The sequence below is a fragment of the Arachis ipaensis genome, chromosome B6 (assembly GCF_059453495.1).
Source record: "Arachis ipaensis isolate K30076 ecotype BB chromosome B6, ASM5945349v1, whole genome shotgun sequence".
NCBI classification, from domain to species: domain Eukaryota; kingdom Viridiplantae; phylum Streptophyta; class Magnoliopsida; order Fabales; family Fabaceae; genus Arachis; species Arachis ipaensis.
The window spans coordinates 69,622,538-69,628,537 of NC_142441.1; positions in this window are offsets into that span (position 1 = coordinate 69,622,538).

Consider the following 6,000-nt stretch of genomic DNA (forward strand, 5'->3'; position numbering starts at 1 on the left):
GACTTTGTTGGCTGCTTCAGCTTGCCCATTGGCTTGTGGGTGTTCCACCGAGGTGAACTGGTGTTTTATTTTCATGCTGGCTACCAGGCTTCTAAAGGTGGAGTCCGTGAACTGGGTCCCATTATCCGTAGTGATGGAGTAAGGTATCTCATACCTTGTGATGATATTTTTGTAGAGGAACCTCCGACTTCTTTGTGCAGTGATGGTGGCCAGTGGTTCTGCTTCTATCCACTTTGTGAAGTAATCTATTCCCACTATTAGGTATTTGACTTGTCCTGGCGCCTGGGGAAAAGGACCTAACAAATCCATTCCCCATTTTGCAAAGGGCCATGGAGAAGTGATACTAATGAGTTCTTCTGGGGGAGCCACGTGGAAATTTGCATGCATTTGACATGGCTGGCACTTTTTCGCAAATTCTGTGGCATCTTTCTGTAAGGTTGACCAGTAGAATCCTGCTCGGATCACCTTCCTGGCCAATGACCTGGCTCCGAGATGATTCCCGCAGATTCCACTATGTACCTCCTCCAACACCTCGGTGGTTTTTGAGGTCGGCACACACTTTAGCAATGGTGTTGATATCCCCCTTCTATAGAGAACATTTTTCACCAAGGTATAGTGTTGTGCTTCCCTTCGGAATTTTTGGGCTTCTTTTTCCTCCTTAGGGAGGATGTCGAATTTTAGGTATTCGACTAAGGGGTTCATCCATCCGAGGTTCAATCCGACCACTTCAAGGACTTCTAGTGTGTCTTCCATTTTTATCACTGAAGGTTCCTGGAGAGTCTCTTGAATCAGGCTTTTGTTATTTCCACCTGGCTTGGTACTTGCTAGCTTGGATAGGGCGTCTGCTCTGCTGTTTAGATCCCGAGTTATGTGCTTCACCTCGGTTTCTGCAAAGCGCCCCAAAAGCTCCGAGGCTTTCTCCAAGTACCTTTTCATAGTTGGGTCTTTTGCCTGGTACTCCCCACTTATTTGAGAGGTCACCACTTGGGAGTCGCTGTATACCATCACTTTCGTAGCACCGACTTCTTCAGCCAGCTTCAATCCTGCGATCAAGGCTTCGTATTCGGCCTGATTATTTGAAGCTGGGAATTCGAACTTGAGGGAAACTTCTATCTGGGTTCCCCTTTCATCTACCAATATTATGCCTGCGCCGCTTCCTGCTTTATTGGAGGATCCATCCACATAGAGTTCCCAGGTGGTCGGTTTGTCCTCTTGATCCCCTGCATATTCAGCAACGAAGTCGGCGAGGCACTGGGCTTTAATCGCCGTCCGGGTTTCATACTTTAAGTCGAACTCGGAGAGCTCTATTGCCCATTGTACCATTCTTCCTGCAATATCTGTTTTTTGGAGGATCTGCTTCATGGGTTGGTTCGTGCGGACTCTTATTGTGTGAGCCTGAAAGTAAGGTCGTAGCCTTCGAGAGGCTATTACTAAGGAGTAGGCGAACTTTTCTAATTTGTGGTACCTTAGCTCAGGGCCCTGTAGAACTTTACTGGTGAAGTAGATTGGGTGTTGCCTGACCTCCTCTTCTCTTATCAAAGCTGCTGAGACAGCCCTGTCTGCCACGGAGAGGTATAGGATGAGGTCTTTTCCGGCTATAGGTCGGGTCAAGATTGGAGGCTGGCTCAAAAACTTCTTGAATTCCTGGAACGCCTCCTCGCATTCGGGAGTCCACTCAAACTGATGTCCCTTTCTCAGTAGGGAGAACAGCGGAAGGGATCTTAGTGCTGATCCTGCCAAAAATCTGGAGAGGGCTGCTAGTCGGCCATTCAGCTGTTGGACCTCTCTCAAACAAGTCGGGCTTTTCATCTCTAGGATAGCTCTACACTTGTCGGGATTGGCTTCAATCCCTCTTTGTGTTAGCATGAATCCTAGAAATTTTCCTGCCTCCACTGCGAAGGCGCACTTTGCAGGATTTAGTCTCATCCCGTGCAATCTTATGGTGTCAAAGACTTGTGAGAGGTCGGACAAGAGGTCGACTTCCTTCTTGGTTTTTACCAACATATCGTCGACGTATACTTCCATTAAGTTTCCTAAGTGAGGGGAAAACACCTTGTTCATCAGCCTCTGATATGTGGCCCCTGCATTTTTCAATCCAAATGGCATGACCACGTAGCAAAAGTTAGCTCTGGGCGTGATGAATGATGTTTTTTCCTGGTCTGGTTCATACATCGGGATTTGGTTATATCCCGAGTAGGCGTCCATAAACGATAAGTATTGATAACCCGAGCTAGAGTCTACTAGGGCATCAATGCTTGGTAGTGGATAAGGGTCTTTGGGACATGCCTTATTTAAGTCGGTATAGTCGACGCACATTCTCCATTTGCCATTTTGTTTTTTAACTAGCACTACATTGGCTAGCCATGTTGGGTATTTAACTTCTCTGATGAAGCCGGCTTCTAGGAGCGCCTGCACTTGCTCTTCTACTACTAGGGCTCGTTCTGGGCCGAGCTTGCATCTTCTTTGTTGCACAGGTCGGGACCCTGAGTAGACCGAGAGCTTGTGAGACATGAGCTTGGGATCTATCCCAGGCATGTCGGAGGCCTTCCAGGCGAAGAGATCGGAGTTATCTCTTAGGAGCTTAGTCAACCCTTGTCTTAGGGTTTCCCTTAGGTTGGCTCCTATGTGAGTATTTTTTCCTTCCTCTTCGCCGACCTGAATCTCCTCGGTTTTTCCTCCGGGCTGGGGTCGCAGTTCTTCTTTAATCCTTGCTCCACCGAGCTCTATTGTGTGAACTTCTTTGCCTTTTCCTCTCAGGTTTAGGCTTTCATTGTAGCACCTTCTTGCCAGCTTCTGATCTCCCCTCACCGTTGCTATCCCTGCTGGGGTTGGGAATTTCATGCAAAGGTGGGGTGTCGATACCACCGCTCCGAGTCGATTAAGGGTAGTCCTGCCGATTAAAGCGTTATAGGCCGACCCTACGTCGATGACTATGAAGTCTATACTCAGAGTCTTTGATTTCTCCCCCTTTCCAAAGGTGGTGTGGAGGGGCAAGAATCCTAGTGGCTTTATTGGCGTGTCACCTAATCCGTACAAGGTGTCGGGGTAGGCTCTCAACTCTTTCTCATCTAAATTTAGCTTGTCGAAGGCGGGCTTGAATAGGATGTCCGCCGAGCTTCCTTGGTCTACTAGTGTTCTGTGTAGATGGGCATTTGCCAGGATCATGGTGATTACCACTGGGTCGTCGTGCCCAGGGATTATTCCTCGCCCATCTTCCTTTGTGAATGAAATGGTTGGGAGGTCGGAGGACCCCTCTTCAACCTGGTACACTCTCTTGAGGTGTCTCTTACGAGAGGATTTCGTGAGTCCCCCTCCTGCAAACCCTCCTGAGATCATATGGATATGTCTTTCCGGAGTTTGCGGTGGTGGGTCTCTTTTGTCCATATCATCTCGCTTTCTTTTTCCATGATTGTCCGGCCTTTCTATGAGATATCTGTCAAGCCGACCTTCTCTGGCCAGCTTTTCTATCACATTTTTAAGGTCGTAACAGTCGTTTGTAGAGTGCCCATATATCTTATGGTACTCACAGTAATCCCCGCGGCTCCCCCCTTTTTTATTCTTAATGGGTCTGGGGGGAGGCAGCCTTTCGGTATTGTAAATTTCTCTGTATACATCCACTACAGGGACTTTCAATGGAGTATAAGAGTGATATCTTCTTGGCCTATCAAGGCCGAGTTCTTCCTTCTTCTTCGCTTCCCTCTCCCTCTCTTTTGTTGAGGGATGGTGCCCGAGTCGCAAACTCGGGTCTCTTAGCCTAGCGTTTTCTTCCATATTGATGTACTTTTCGGCTCTTTCCTGCACATCATTTAAAGAGGCGGGGTGTCTTTTTGATATGGACTGTGAGAAAGGTCCTTCTCGAAGGCCATTGACTAGCCCCATGATGACTGCCTCAGTGGGCAGGTCCTGAATCTCCAAACATGCTTTGTTGAATCTTTCCATATAGGCTCGTAAGGACTCCCCGACCTCCTGTTTTATTCCCAGGAGGCTTGGTGCATGTTTTACTTTGTCCTTCTGGATGGAGAACCTCATCAGGAATTTTCTTGAGAGGTCTTCAAAACTGGTAATTGACCTCGGAGGGAGACTGTCGAACCACTTCATCGCAGCTTTTGACAAGGTTGTCGGGAAAGCTTTGCATCGCGTAGCGTCAGATGCGTCGGTCAGATACATCCGACTTTTAAAGTTGCTCAGATGATGCTTTGGATCGGTGGTTCCATCGTAGAGGTCCATATCGGGGCTTCTAAAGTTTCTCGGAACTTTTGCCCTCATTATGTCCTCGCTAAACGGATCTTTTTCTCCTAGGGGAGAATCTTCTCTACCGTCGTGGGAATTCCGCCCTTTGAGGGAGGATTCTAACTTCAAGAGTTTTCTTTCTAACTCTTTCCGTCGCTCCATCTCCTCTTTTAGGCTCCTTTCAGCTTCCCTTTGTCGTTCTCGCTCCTGTTCTAGCTGCTCGAGGCGGCTATGGATTAGTCCCATAAGCTCGCTAGCGGGAGGGGGTCCTTCCTTTTCTGATTCGCGCCCCTCCGAGGAGTTCGTCTTCGGATTTTTGATTCCGGAGGTGCCTTCCTTATTTTGATCATTGGCTTCCTGGTGGAGGTTCTGATCTGCTTCATTGTTTCCAATGTTCAAATTCTCTTGGTCAGAATCTGTCTCCACATGGCCTTCTTCAGGGGATCTTTCCGCCATCACTGGTTAATCTCTCGGTTCCCCGGCAACGGCACCAATGTTACGGTGGGTAACCAGAGATTGGTGGGCCGGATGACGTTGGTAGGCCCAAACGTGTGAGGGAGGAGACTATCGCGTTTGCCTGAAACTCGGTGTTCCTCCGTCCGACTTGTACGTGTAAAAGAATGGGGGGTGGTACCTGCAAAGACACTCCGATGCCTAAGTTAGCAAGGGTGTAAGCAAGTTTAGAGTGTATTGGACTTAGTGATACCTGAGGGATGTCAGGGTATTTATGGTGGTGAACCAATAACCACCGCTGAAGTAGTGCCACCTTTCTAGGGTGTTAACCGTCCCTTTATCTTAGGGAAGTTAAGATATGGCTCGTGGAAGGGGTTAGAGAGATTCTAGGGACAGTTACTCATTCAAGTGAGTGCTCATCTGCCAGCTAACCCTCGTTCCCGACTTCCTTGGAGCAGGTCGTGCCCTGTACCGACTTCTGGGGGTGAAGACTGGTACTGGGTGAGGACCAACCCTTTGGGCCGGGCCTTTCGCTTGGATCCTGGACCTTTATTATTGGGGCAGGGTATGAACAATTATTATCACTTAAAGATATAAAATTCATAGTATATTATTAATATAAATAATTTATAATAAAGTCAATTCACAAGTTAATAATGTAAATTTATTCAATTAAAATTCAAACTCATGAGTTGAATTTATTAACAACGAGTCAAATTTGAATTTTCTCCTTAACCAACTTGACTCGCTTATAATTTTAGAATGGCTATGTAATGTGTTAGTAAGTGACTCAACCTTATGACTAATTTATTTAGTTGTTGATATGAAATCTCATACATGTTATTTAGAAAAAAGTATAGGAGGTTAACTATATCATCAAGCCAATTTGAACAATTTTTTAAAGTATAAAATTTTAAATTTTTAAAAAATAAGATTATAAATAATTAAGATTAGCTTCACACAATTAGGACCTCCTTTATGAACGTAAACATATATAGCTTCTTGAACGTAGGTATTATCACGTAACAGTTTCATAAATGGGTAATGCTAGGTATATAAAAGAAACAGCTAGAATTGCCCTTATTCAACATTAATTAATTGTCGCGACAATTAATTAATGCTAAATAAGACAAATTATAGTTGTTTTTTGCTAATTTTCTTTGGTTACCAAACATTTCCGTTCATAAACGTGTAACGCTTTCTCATGTTGTCGGTAGAATAATTGTCCGTTATGCTGCCGCTGTGTCCTCTGTCAAAACTCCTCTATGCATTGTGCTGGGGCGACCTACATTGAATTCTCATCGTTGCGAATGACAC